This window comes from Apteryx rowi, unplaced genomic scaffold (assembly GCF_003343035.1).
Source record: "Apteryx rowi isolate R43461 unplaced genomic scaffold, aptRow1 scaffold_350, whole genome shotgun sequence".
NCBI classification, from domain to species: domain Eukaryota; kingdom Metazoa; phylum Chordata; class Aves; order Apterygiformes; family Apterygidae; genus Apteryx; species Apteryx rowi.
This window is the reverse complement of record NW_020449975.1, coordinates 812,196-826,938: the sequence shown is the minus strand read 5'-3', so window position 1 is coordinate 826,938 and position 14,743 is coordinate 812,196. Positions and strand designations below refer to the sequence as shown.

Genomic DNA, 14,743 nt, shown 5'->3' with positions numbered 1-14,743 from the left:
CCTAACTCTCACACAGGCTAATAGATTATGTGACAGGATTATATCCTTGTAACATCAGTAACCAGAGGTGACTCTCACACTCTGTTCTGATGACCCTCTCACAGCTGTTATTAAGCATCTTTTAATGTTAAGATATATAAAGAGAATGAATGCCCCCCAAACAAGGCAAATGAATCAATTGCTGTTTGTTTTGTACGAGGACTGGTTGCCAGAGCGTGTGAACTGGGAGATACTAAGTTCAAAAAGGGAATTCACAGATTGGAGAAAACCTCTCCTATATCCACTGCAGGCTGCAAGAGCCCGTAAAGTGCATAAAAGAAATGCAGCCAGAAATGAGGTCTTCTCCTCCAACATCAGTGGTTATAACTAGAAAGCAAAACTGTGAATTAGTATAAAAATAATCCCCTTGCTTGGATTCAGCCAGTGCAGGTAAGGAACTCAAACCATTCTGTCCCAAACCATGTGCTGTGTTCCCCAAAAGTCGCTCTGATTGCCCAGTGCAGAGAGAAGCAGCTGATTGGAGATAAATTTTCCTTTTCCCTGGGGACCAGGTAATTTCCTATGCACCTGGACACAGTTGCTTCTTGGCCAGGCAAAAAGGTAATCTTGGTAAAATGCAACGACAGGAGCAGTACTTGATATGCACCTGGAAGAAGAGGGGATAGGCTCTGTCATAAACAACTCCCCAGAACTTCCTCGTGCTCCGTTCCCCCCAAATCACTGCCAGACGATACAGCCCAGCCCTCTTTGTGACAGAGACCTTGCTTTTTGACAGGGAAGAGCTCCTGAGACAGGGAGGCTGGTGGAGGAAAGACCATGACAAACAGATGAAAAGATGATACCCTCCACAGCCCTAAGGTTAGGAGGAGGATGATTTCTGTTCAGCTGTCCCTGACCTTGAAGTGTCCAGTGTGAGTCAGTTCCAGGAAGGACAACATGCGAGGGTCCATCTGATCTCCTGCTCACGGGGAAGGTGCTGGCAGCTACCACACATGCTGTGGATCTGGCCATCTGGTGTGGATGCAGGGTAGCTATGCAGAGGCCCAGCTGGCAAACAGGCTGATGGCCGGCCAGCCCATTAAACGGTGAAGATCTACAAGCTCAGCACTGATGGCCCCTGGAAAATATCTCAGTTAACTGAATTGTCTTGCTAAGGCGATGAATTTTGTCTATGCCTGTTGGATGCAATGGAGACCAAGCTCACAGGCAACTCAGGTGAGGTGCTTTGCAAACTGGGCAGAATGGTAGATGAGAGGACCAAGACCCTTCTTTTTATGACCCAGAGCCAAACTGGCTGCTAATGTGAACTACAGAGCRCACTGTTTGACTGTCACTATCGCAAGTCATGGAAATCATGGAAACGCATTCCCTGCTTACCTGGGAGCGTGTGAGCACCAGCTCTGCAGTAGCAGGCTCCCTACTGTATATAAACACGTTTATCCGAAAAGCCTTGAGCAGCATCCTCCAAGATTCCTCATGAATACTTCGGCAACACAGAGCGGGGAAAAAGGCAGGTACCAAATTGATAGCACTGGCCATTTCCTACAAACTGCAGGCTTTGGAGGACAACAGAGGATATACTGGATCCTTTGAGCAGTGGGGCACTTATTGTATTTCTCTGACATTGGTGCTCAGAGAATGGTCTAGAGGATGATTGCCTAGAAATACATTTGCTCAGCTATTTGCTTAAACTACAGAGTCACTTGGGCACCATCAGACAGAAGGAAAGGCATAAGCTCTTTTGCCAAGAGACTATTGATAATGCCCTTGAAGAGAGATCTTAAAGCTCTAGGCCCATTTGCTGCATGTCCTTCTCCACATTAAGTATGATTATTGTATTTAAGAGGTAAGGACAGCAAGATTTAGGGTCATAGTTAAAAAAACCTCCAACCCAATAAAGACACAAAGCCAAAGCTTGAGAAGAGACACCCGTATTACCAAAAATAACCAAAACATGTCTATTTTAAAATTTTTCCTCTGTTAAGACCATTTTTTTTGAAGATCCAAGCAAGAAAATGGCTCTAGCATACACTGCTGGGGTAAAAACAAGCTAAGATTTTCCTCAGTGTGAGCCCAGAGACAGTGGGCAATTCTATCTCCAAGGCTTTAATTCATCTTAAACGACAGGCACACATCCTAAACGTCTTCTGATAAGATGACGCTTGTCCAAGTTCTCTCCCTGTAACTCTATAGCAGGTTAAAATAGCTGGAAAAAAGAAGCCTGCAAAGGTACTGTCTGCAAATATAAAAGAACATTCTGAAACTGCACAGTGTCCTTTGCTGTTTTGTGTGATGTGTTATCCTCAGCATATTTATTAGGGTTTGGAAAAAGATCATCTTGATGCTCCCATCCCACCCCTTTCACAAATACTTCAATCTGAGCCTCTCAGGACTTCTTTCCAGTGTTCTCTTGCCTTTCATTTTAAAATAGAAATGTTTATGGCGTTTTAAATGCTTCTTCCTTACTATAGGTGACTGAGCTGCTCCTTCTGGATCCCTGAACTGGTTTTGTCAAAGAAAGTATGTCCTCTCTGACAGACAGGACAATGGCCCTGTTTTGGTGGGATCATTGGTTAGGTCTCTTTCCCTCACCCCCTTCCAATATTTACAGCCTATCTTTTGCTTTGGTTCCTTTCTCTCCCTATAGTGTGTCCTCTTTCCTGTAACTTCCTTTCACCAGCTACAGAGCATTTCCCAATTTGTCACTCATTTATAACTCTCTTTCTGTTCTTTCCTGTTCCCCTCTGTCCTGCTTTTGTCAGTCATTCCTTGTTTTCCCAGCACTGTTCTTCTGTTTCTTCATCTTCTGCTTCCCTCCTCCATCATCATGGCACCCTTCTTTCACATTAGATGTCTCTCTGCTTCCTCCCTTACCCTCCCCACCGCGACTATGTCTAGGTACTAACTGCCTTGCTAATGTGTGTAGCAGGACAGATCTTCTCATCTTCACTTGTTCCTTTCCTGAAATAACTTAAATGCCTATTGCTACTTTGGATTGAAGACAAGGCCACCCCTGCAACCTCCACTCTTCCCCATCAGTGAGCTGCCATGGGAGAGACCTGCAGGCTGGCAGGGAGAATTGCAGCCCTGTCCCTCCTCAGTGCAAGGAAGGACCATCTGGCCCTGCATCCCTGAGGTGCTCATGTTTGCATCTGCTCCCTTTCTAAGGTTGGTCTGCAAAGAAACTCCAGTTTCTAAACTACTGAAAAAACATGGTCTATTTTACTCCTATACCTCCTAAAGGTCATGTTTTAATGGAAAAAGATTTCAGAAAAGAAGCAGTGTGATGCCAGCCCCTCCAGGATGGTGGGTCCAGCAAGCCAAGGTGCTCCATGAAGCCCTGTGGTATGAAGCCGCTGAGGGAGCCCCATTGTGGAGGCCAAGCTGGCACACTGCGTCTCTGAACTGCCACAAACACTTCTTGCCTGGGGGACTGCTGGTGGGGGGAGAAAAAGCAAGTGGAGATAAAGCTGGTATCTAATTCATCTGGATGAGGGAAGGGCATCTGAAATGACAGATTCTTTTTGTGCTGCTGTTGTTTCAGGCTGAGGCTGCCCACAAGCAAAGGGAGAGGAATGAAAGACAGGCTTCCTCCTTTCAGGCTTATCACCATCACCTTGTTAATATTCTCCCTCCCCCGCCTCAGACACCAACTATCATTTCTCTCAGATGGTCCAACAGATTAACATGAACCCATAGTCTGAATGCAATTGTGCTCAGCCATATTTATCTTGGAGATTGTTGCTTCCATTTCAGACCTGAAGAAGGGCTTGTCTTCCCAAAAGCTGGTAGGTTTTTCCCAGCTGTATGACTTTGTTTAATGAAAGATACTATCTCTGCATACAACCCTTCTACCCATTTAGGCTAAGACACACAGTGGCACAATCTCCCTGCTTTCTTCCCTGAGAGACATCTGCTTTGTCTTCTCTTTTCCATTCAAAGATATTTCTCAGAAAGGAAAGGCTTCTTGCCTTCTCCCTGGAGGCAACATCCCCGTTCTATCTTTGCACCTAGTGAAATTTGTCTTGCTAGAAGGCTCCCTATCAGGCTGTCATGAGCAACAGGCGACCCAACAGCTCCCTAGAAACCAGATGAAAAGTTTTCTTTCAACTGTGATATGAAGACCACATACTTATTTTCCAAAGTAGTGGACTGGAATGTATCACTGCCAAACATCTCAATGCTCCCACAGGCATCAAGAAGGGTTTGAAGTGGTGAAGGTCAACAGAATTAGAGCATTAGAGCAGAGTGTTACAATCTGAAAAGCATGCCCTACCCAATGATACCAAAATTACTCAGGGCTGAGGCAACGAAGTCCACAAGATTTGTCTCATGCTCTGCTTCACACCACTCCTTTGCAGACTTTGTTATGCACATTTATCTGTACTGCTGCTTTTCCCAGCCTCCGCCTCCAGCAATAGGGAGGCCTAATCTGCACGGCCTCTTCGTTCCTGCATGAGGACAGCTGGGAGGGGGCCTACAAATGGCCTGTGCCGCTCCTCTTTTCCTCCACAAAGTGTTGGAGCAGGTCAGAACAGCCACGTGTGTGGGGCAGGCGGGAGAGGGGGAGTCCCAAGAACAGAGAGGGTGTGGGAGGGGACTGACATGGGGAAGGGATGTGCCAGCATCTGAGAGTTGAGGTGGGAGGAAGGGAGAGGGAGCACCAAGCTCTCTGGTGTCAATTGCTCTACAGGTTTTACCACAGCATAAAGTCTCTTAGGAAGGGTCTCGCTTCTCCAGTGAAACTGGACCAACTGAGGAGTAAGAGTCAGAAGGGGAGAAAAAGAGAAATCTTTGCCTTCACCGAGACTCCCGAACCTTTCCAGCTCAAACCTTTGTCCCAAAGGTTCAACAAAGTCATGATACTTGATGGTGCTGTTACACTTTTTTTGGTATTGGCMTCATGAAAGATTCAAACAGCATTGTCCACCTCCAAAGCTTTTGCAGAATGTTTTCCTATCTGTCTGACTTGGCACACATTCTCTGACCACCTGGAGGTCACAGATTTAATTAAACCTCAGTGAATAGTGGCAGACCTCACAGAAATAAAGGCCCTAATCCAATCAAACCACATTTGTACTACCAGTATTGCATCAAGCATGGTCAAAGCAGAAGGATGGGCCGTGGCAAGCTAGAAGGGTCCCAAGAAGTTCATGTGAACTGCCACTTATGGATGATAATGTGATTGTGACACTCGCAGACAACACGAGTAATTTCTCAAACTGGAGGTCCGAGGTTTGGTGTTATCACGCCACAGCTAATTCAAGAAACAAGTGAAAGATCACAGCCAGTTCTTGGAGTAAAATGGCTATGGCTTTCAGAAGAGCTATCATTTGTCAGGTGGAGATCAACTTTAACAGTAACCGGTACAAATCCCTCACCAAGTCACAGATTTGCTTTGTAGTGATCAGTTTTGGAGGAAGTTGGTCCTCTCTCTTCCTTTTTTTCCCTAAAGTGTTTCTCATATCTATAAAAGGGAAAGGCAGAAGCAGCATGTAGCCCTAGGAAGTGCTTTTAATCAACCTATGTGAGACAAATTAATTTTGCATAATGTCTCACACTGAATTCCACCCTGGAGGAGGCAATGCTTGATGTATGGGCCAAGCGATTCACTGGTGATCAGAAGACCTGGCTGGAATTTTTTCTGAAGAAAAGTTTACTGAAATTCTGAGAGTAGGAAAATGTAACAATGTCTTCACAAACTGGTCATCTTCAACCAAAACACTGGTCGACATTTATTGATTTTCAAAAATTTATCAAAGAAACGGACCTTTTTTCACAATATTCCCCCCATGTATAGAATTCCTATCTAACCTGGTATAGTAAATATTATTGCACTGAACAGATTAAGGAAGATGCAATCTGTAAGTGAAGTTGTACAGTGCTTTGAGGCATTTTCTTGGTGAGGCATGTTGCTAACTGTCAGTATATTAGCAAACTGTGCCTTACAATACCTTGTACACCATATATAGTTAAGTAATTAGAAAAAATAGTTCTGTAACAACAGCAAGACAGATATACAGACACGGGAGGTGGTTCCTGATGGCAGGTTCTGGTTAGGAGGAAAGGCACTTGAAGTGTAAAGGAAGGCTATGTTAAAGGATCTCAGGGGAATGTAGGAACAAAGACCTGTGTGCTTCACAGAAGTCTGTATCTATCCTGTTTAGAAATAGGAGCACAAGATGGAGTGAGAATTGTTATTACTCCTTGTTAGTCAGACTGTGTAGGAGATAGCAAGCACGTCAAGGATCTCTGTGTTTAAAGCTGTACAAACTGAGACTAAAGGACAGTGCTTGTCCCTAAATGGTTGTCCCCCAAAAAAGGAATTGGGACACTGGAGGGCAAGAGTGACTTCTGCTTCGTGTTTTCTGTAGGTAGAGCTGAAGTTTTGCTGCACCTTTCCTTGCACTGGTGGAGGAGGGGGAACGTATGAAAATTACTTTTAGGGGAATTGCTCAAGTTGAAAAATGGGACTTTAAAAAAGCGAGAGTGGGAGAGGGAGAAAACTGTAATGTTTTACAAATCATTTCACCTGCCTGATGAGCAACCTATGATCGGCTGCAATAAGCATGAGGTAGCTCTCTGCCACTTCTTTTCCAGGGACCTGCTTGGAAGAAGCCTCCTCCCACAAGCCAGACAGAACACGCAAGAGCCCCTCTCTGCTCTGCCGCTCTCTGCTTATGGACGAGTTCAATAGGCTTTGCTCCTGTGCTCACCCAGCTGATTAAAAGTAATTTTTTAATGCCACCAGCATGTGAGCCACAAGGATCTGTTCATTATTGCTCAGCTGTGCTGTGAGATGCCGTCTAGAAGTAATTAATTGGGCAATGCTTTGGAAACATGGAGAAAAAACATTTTCAGGGGAAAAAATAATGGAGAAAGAGGGGAGGGGACTTCCATTTTCCCTTTGAAGTGGGGATTTTTTGCTGAAAGGAAGGGAAGCACAACCAGAGAAACAAGCTGGCTTGTTATTTTACAGTGTTATTCTGCACAACTGTATGGATAAACACATAAGTTCAGCCTGTTTTTTTCTGCCTAACTTTAAAAATAACCATATAAGCAGGACTTTGTTAACGAGAGTTTATTGTGGGGCATTTTTTTTTCACAAGAGGGAAGCCTGTCCTTATTCCAAATCCTTCCCGTTAGTCAGTTTTTGCATGCAGGGAGGCACAGGCAGGTCCGAGTCTCAGCAAGTCGAGGGGTTTTCAGTGTCATTTGCAGAACATCTGTTCTTTTCCAGCTAGACCTCAAATAATCCTGAAACTTTAACAGGAACCACAAGTTCATGCAAGGAAAAAAGGGTGGAGACCTAGCAGCTGTCGGGCAGGCCTATTTATATCCACGCCGCTCGAGTTCGGTGACGTCAGTAATTCCCCCGCGAGGTTTCTCACCCAGCACAACATCAGCTGCACTTTTCTGTCTGGCTATGGACTGGATTAAACAGCTCTAAACCCAAACCAACTTTTTAGACAAAACCCTGTACACCAGCAGCAAAAACCGCCTTTAAGAGCGCAAACTGTGTGGGCCCCCGTTGTCTTGCCTACCTCCTCAGCTCAAGCCCRTGGGACAGATCCAGTCCTCCTGTCCAGCATACACAGCTTTTGCCAGTTCATCCTGGAGTGACTGTTTTTCACTGGGGTCTTGCAGGCCAGGAGCCTGGAAGCAGTCTCATAAGAAGTGATCCTTAATCCCAAAAGGACAGGAAGGAACAAAGGGTAGGGGAACTCAAAGGAAAAAGGGGGAGCCTGTGGAGAAGAAAGGAATATAACAGGAACTTTCAGAGAACTGGAGCAAGTGAAAAACTTGTGGGCAATTTTTTGCAGAGACGGAGGCCAAGACTCTGTGTGTGTGCGTGTGTGTGTGTGTTGTGAAGTTGTCAGACAAATCAGACACTGTATATTTAATTATACAGATGATGGCATGGGATATTTGGCATGCCCTTATCAGATTCTGCTCTGAGAAGCACACAACTCATCAACTTTCTGTTTTGCAACAAGGAACACAGGTACCAAATTCAGAGAAGGAAACTGAGTGTCATAAGACCACCTCCATCTTCTACAAGTTTTGTAACTCCCATCTCCCAGAGATGGCACAAGCCCAAAGGCGACAACTGCAGAAACTACTGTGAGAAGGAATTTCAGGAATGCAAATAAAAATTAATAAAAACATCTAATAAAAATAATCTTCCGTCACTCCCAGTGTCCACCCACTCCAGAGCCACCCAGCCTTTGCCATGATCCAACATCAGCATTTCAGTGAAAACATGAACTACCCTGTCATCTGTGGCCCGAAATAAATGAGGTCAGGCTGCGTGCTGCTGATGTAGGCTAGACACCTCTGTCCCACCAGTAGCTCTCCTCCGAGGCAGGGCTACACACACACACGGGGTGACAGTCATGGCTCTGGCAGGCTGGGAAACAAGATGGTACTTTTGGATTTTTGACTTTGTGTGTGATCTTGTGCACCTTTGAAAAAATAATAATGAAAAAAAAAAGATTTGGTGGTAGAAGGAGTAATTGGAGTTTACAAAAAAGTTGGAAAGAAAGTAGCTTTTATTTGTGAACCTGTTGTTTTAAAGGACTTTTGCATTTCTGGTTCAAAGGGCTTAACCGGGGTTTCTTGGGGTCCTGAGTTTTTTTCTGCCTGATCTTCAGGTTGCATTTAATAGTGCTGCTGCAGGATACTTTCATGCTATTTTGAGAAAGTGTGTGGCTTCATCAAAATTACGAGAGAAACACAGGTTCTCTGAAGCACCCCTCCTCCCAAATGAGCGGGCAAGCCTCCTAAAACATCGATGGCAGGCGGGTTGATCTGCCTCCTCACCTTCAGCTCCTCCTTGCTCGGCCCCCTCCTTGCACCCCTGCGTAAATAATCTGCCGGCTTTTGAGCGCGCGCACGCTCTGGCAGTGATAGTTATTGGAGAGGGCAGCTCAGTGAACTGGCAGGGAGACATGAGTCTAAGGTCACGCGGGGATCCCCGGCCGCGGGCCAGCAGGGGCAGCCCGGGCTGAATAGCAGCGACGTGCCGCCAGCTCCCGCCCTGGCCGTGGCTRGGAAGCAGCCCACCCTGGCTCGGGGAAAGAGAAGAATAGGGGTAAAGAGAGGGYGGAAAGGGAGAGAGCACAAAAGAGCGTGAGGCGCTTAAAAAGCATTCGGGACGGCTGTCGCGATGTCGTTGGGGCCCTTTTGCATGCTGCTTCAGACACATCTAAACGAGCTGACAGCGCTGAGTCTGAGAGGATTATGTTCACCAGCGACTTGCTACCCCTGCCAGTAGGCACAAACAAATAGCTTATTACATCAGGGCCAATGTTATCAAAATGGCTTTAAAAAAAAAAAGCAGTCAGTCTTAGTCTCCCTCTGCTCATTAGAAACCACAGTTAATCACTCACTGTGAAAAGGCTCACCATCAAGTTGCTTACTCTTCCAGCCCTCCTTTTCTGCCCTTCTCACAAATAAATCCCTTATTCTGGGGCTGGGCCATCCCCCACAATCAAGTAATTCCTTATGCCTGCCACCCACTCTGCCTGGATTAACTTCAGGTGGTCACTACATTGCAGGTTTCTTGAAAGGCACTGCCTCTGAGCAACCTCTTTTTGCTTTTTATTCCTAAGCCTCAGTTTTAAAATCCCTCTGTGTATCTTGAACCAGCAAAACTTTTTCCCCGCAGGCTCTGCTAGTAGTTTAATAGCCTCTTGTTTCTCTTAAGTCCTGGTGCTGAGAGTCCTCAGCCTTATTGGTGCTGGATGTGTGAAGGATGCTTTTGGGGAGGCAGTGATTGCTGACTCCGGCGAGCAACAACCGTGCTGGGCGTCCTTTTCTGCTCGCTGCTCCTGGCAGACACTGGGTCCTGCTGCCTGCGCAGCTGGGGTTGCTTTCACAAAACCCTGTGCTTGCTGTACTCTGCCTTATGCAGCAGTCCTGCACCACCTCACCAGAGCTCAGAAATGCTTCTCGCACACATTGCCTCCTGCTCCATAGGCACAGCTACTGCAGCCTTTTCCTGAAGTAGTAATGGAGACTGTTCCGACCAGAAAAGTAGGTCTTCCTTTCTGACCTATTAACTAGACAGCCTTGAGGCTATAGCTCCTGCTGTATAAATTTTTTTCCCTCTAACTTCCTAATTTTATCAAGCTACCAGCCTGATGGGCCAGGCTTGGGCACAGCCTGCACTGGCAGCATAGACACCCCCAGAGACTGTTAATGTTGGCTAGCTCAACAAATAATGTTTTTTTGTATGAAAAAGCCATTCCAGACTTTTGAATGGAGGCAGAGGCCAGGGAGACTGGCTTATATGTTAGTGCTGGCTGGTGTCAGGTGATGCTGTCACCATCCAGTGTGGGGAAGTTTTGATCTTGGATCTATCATCCTGTGCAGAGTTTATCGAAAGTGCCGAGATGACTACCAAGAAATGAGTAAAGTAATGCTCTGTCTCTGATGTACAGTTAATATAACCATAGTGTTTCAAGGCTCCAGGCAGAATCAGAAAGGCCTTCCTTATTCTGGATGTTGTGCATAATTTTGTAAGGAATTGCTCCTTCTTCAATGAATGTTCAGTGTAAATGGGCGAGGTGGACTTCCCCACCTAACAGAGTACCTAGAGATGCAGAAAAGCCCATTGCTGGGTTTCCACAAAAACCTTGGGGTCTCACTGATTACGGGAAAGAAAACTAGATCAGAGGGAAACACTAGAAATGCCTTTAAATGGAGAAACCAGTGAGACTTCCACCTTCTCTGAAGAGGTGGAGCATGGGGAGCGTGAAGTGTGGGGAATCTGTTTCATATTGCAAAGTCTCAACTATTGGAAAAGGATTTTATCTCTATCTTCATGTGCTGCGTTACTGCCTACAGACCCTCTGTGTACAGCAGCACTGTACACAAAAGCTTGACTACAAACAACAACATGGCTTTTGCTGAATCCCAACAACACCAAAAAAAAAAAAAAAGCACTTGTTTCCCTGTTTGGCTGCTGTCTGGGATGGCTACACTGTGTGCAGCTGGTTACCCATGAGCGGGCGGCTAGTGGAGGTGCCAACAAAGGGTACCTGCTCCATTACTTATGCCTCTTTTCTGTTACTTATACCTCTATGCTTTTCTGTATTTGCAGCACCCCTCCATCATGTTCTGCTGGAGCCGCAGGCCTCATGAGAGTGAAGTTCAGCCTCCTGCAGGAGCAGTGTGTGAGCCTGCCGGGCATGAGAAACTGGGAAGCGGAAAAAATGCATGGTTTAGGTAACCAAGGATGCCCCTTTATGCATCCTTTGGCATTCATGGTCACATTATGCCATGAGTTGTTCAGGAAGAGTGTGTATCTAGCATTTTCGTTGCAAATGGCTTTAGAATTATTTGTGTCACAGCTCAGTAAAAAGTGAGCCGATGAAAATTATAGCTTATTGGCTTTGTTTTACATGAAGGTGATTGTATCCTTCACTGTATTCATAGTGAATTGTATAAAAGTCTAATGCAATTTAGTCACAAAAGGCGAGACTCGTCTCACTTAGTTTTGTATGTCCACGCAGCCCCGAGGAGGGGGGCGAAGGCGAAACCCTGATGCGGCACCCTGCCCCCAGCATGGCTGCAGCCCGGCCAGGCTCTTCACACGCGGCTAAAAGCAGTGGGAAGAGCTGTCATAGCTCACGTCTGCCTGGGAACAGCCCGCGTGAGCTGGTGTGACAGCTGGGCTGCRCCGGGCTAGAGCAATGCCCTGGCATGTGCCTCCCAACTGAGACGTCCCCAGCACGGCGCACCCCCGCGGCGAGGGGCTTGTGATGCCAGCGGGGCGGCTGCAAGGGGCCCCGCTGGGGCACAGCGGGGCCAGGGGCCGGGCCGGGTTGTCTTCTTGTGGCTTTTGGCTGGGTTTGGAGCCATTTCTCAAGGCGGTTTGTACTCACCACCGACGCGGCTACCCACTATGGTCCTGCCACAGACCACGCAAGGGGTCAGCGGGAGCAGGGCTGGAGCTGGCACGCGAGAAAATCCCTTTGCAGACCGTGCGGGGAACGCACACCGCAGCGGCACTGGAAAACTGCTGTCGAACACGGCGCTGGCAGAGCCACGTCTCTGTGACGAGTGCTCCGGCATGCAGCTGCCGCCGCGGGGATTGGGCTGTGCATGGGGGGAGCAAGGGAGGATGCGGGCACGGAGGCAGCGGGAAGCGAGCCCTCGGCGCAGACTTCCCCTGGGCTCCAGAGGGATTAGCCAGAGTTGTAGCATTATTTTAGCCATTTCATTCTTTCTTAATGTGCCCGGCAGCACAGCTGTTCAGAGTTTCAGACGGCACGCAAAGCCCAGCTCCCGAGCCCTGAGGCTTGCCCAAAATTACCAAGTACTTTTTTCCGTAGCTGCGTGGACAATTTCCTTAGCTCCCTTATCAAATTCACACCACACAAACCATACTGCCTTATTTAAGATGTCCCCTGTAGCTTAGACCAAGGCGACTGCTGCTGCCTTCCTAAAACCATTTCAGTACCAGCACAACCTGTTTGTGGCTTGCTACCACCACACAAGCAGACCAGTTTCGGCCAAGGGAGAAGTCATATGCATGGAGGAGGGGGAGACCCATCAGACCAGACAGCGTGCATGAGGTGCTGGGCCAGGCGAGTGAGGAAGGACAGGCTGCTTTAAGACCTTCCTCTGCCACCAAGGCAGCTGGGGCTGGACGGATGCCCAGGTATAAACTAAAGCAGCTTCACAACTGCTCTAATTTATGTTCAATTGCCAACAGCCCCAGGGCTTTTCTGTCAGCTGAGGCTCAACCAGCTGTAACAGCATCCTACTTTCAGCCTCTTTTCCGGGGGCCYACCGCTTTTGCTGGTGGCTAGGAGGGATCCCAGCGCAAGCGGCCCCTGCGTGGGTCCCTGTCAGCAGGGTTACTCTGGGAGTGGAAATCTGCGTGCCCTGTGCTGCCCACCCAGTACAAAACCCAGCATCTTCTAGCCAGGCTATAGCCCAGGTTTCAACCCTCCCGGCTGAAAAGTGCTTCCTACACATACAGTACATATGACGGTGCTCTGAGATCTATATCTGTACGTGTGACGTCTGCAAACCGCCTACAGCTCAGCCAGAAGTCAGAGAGTCCGATCACAGAGACTACAAAGAAAAATGAAAAGCACCATCTCAGACTCAGAAATAGATGACATACATACACTATTTTTCCCCTTTTCTTCTTGCTGCCTGTGCTGGAATTAGTCAACAGTGTTGGCCTGCTAGGCAGAACTGATTTCAAGAAATGCAAAGAAAGAGCATTTAAGATAAATATTTAAAGTTCCTATTCCAACCCATTCCATCTTCAGTCATTGTTTGTGTTCATTTCAGACACGTATGCTTAAGCTGATGCTCATTCTAGTTGYTCCGGATATTTATATATTTTTTTCTGTACTGTCTCTGATCCCTAATTCTTGCTTGGGTGCATAAGGAATTATGTAAGTAAAATCCCCTCATGGATTGAATACAGGGTCAGATTACATGGACAAGGACATGGAGGAACCCTTACCGATCAGAATGGTAATTAAATGGCAGTTATATCTGTACGGATGTCAATAGCTGCTCTTTTCCCACTTACTCCCGCTCTCCCTAGCATGGTATAAGTGGTGATATTGAAGAAAGGAAACAGGGTGATCAAAAATGCAAAAAGCTTGGTTCTCGAAGGTGTTTGTGTGCCAAGTCATAAGGTGCACATAAAAAATGAGTTTGGAGTTAATTGTCAAAAAACTCTTTACTGCCTGGGGAACTATTTAAAAGTATTTTGTTGGKTTTTTTTTCATAGAAAAATCACTTGAATTGAGCTGTGGGAATAATCAAACAAAAGAGCATAAATTTCAAAGGCACTACTTCATCTCTTTAAAATTGAGAATGTTGAAAAGAAGAAGGCATGAAAGTAAACTATTAATTCTGATCTGTGACTGTTCATGCATGAGTGCGACATGGGTTTCCCTTGGCTTCCTGTAGTCAAACATCTATAAACACGGCCTCGACACGGCACTGGCAGAACYGCCCAGCGTAATGTGTGCCCCGTGAAGGATACGCTTTCCCCTTTTGTGAGCTTTAATTAGCTTGTGCCAACAGCAGTTTGAACCGGAGGGGGGAAAAGTAATATATAAACTTTAAAGACAGCTCATCTACCACGTGCAATTTGTATTTTACACCTCATGAATTTTAACAACTGAAGTTATAACTTCACTATTAACCCCCTGTGCACTGGTGCTTCTGCCTTTAGCAGCTATGGGCAGCGGCAGCAGCTTGCAGCAGTCTGACTCTGCGTCAGCACGGCTCTGCAGCTGAACCCTTTCCTGGCCGCAGAGAGGGTTTCAGCACTTCCCTCATCGAGCAGAGCTAGATCAGAGGTGCAGATTTCCCTGTCTTCCTCCCCCAGCTTCACGAGAGTAGCAGCTATAGCAGCAGAGTAGGATTTTTTTTTTTCCTAAAAGAGCTCGGTCACTTGTTAAAGCCCTACCTTTCATGCACATTCAGGCTGAGTATTAGAGTAGCAAATGCCCTCCAGATACTACTAAACTGCCACTTAAAAGCAAAATAACAAACATAAAAATGCAGATGACTTCAGCATGGAGTTAAAAATCACTGCACTACAGGCAGGCTTTGCCCACAGACGTAGCTGGACGGCTACACAGTTGATCTTCTGCAACTCTTGTTTCTACTGTCATTAAAAACTGTTATTGTGACTTTAGAAAAACACCTCAAAACACCTGGGTAGAATCAGAAAGAAGGGTTTTTTTATAACATGGAA

At 46.6% G+C, this 14,743-nt stretch overlaps 1 long non-coding RNA gene across 1 annotated transcript; it reads right to left on the bottom strand.

The window, feature by feature from the left end:
* Positions 1-7,100: 7,100 nt before the first annotated feature.
* Positions 7,101-12,055, bottom strand: LOC112969451. Its single transcript, XR_003254722.1, has 3 exons — positions 11,892-12,055; positions 7,545-7,745; positions 7,101-7,263 (listed from the first exon to the last, which is right to left on the bottom strand). It is a non-coding gene; the product is annotated as an uncharacterized LOC112969451 (long non-coding RNA).
* Between the last annotated feature and the right edge of the window lie 2,688 nt (positions 12,056-14,743).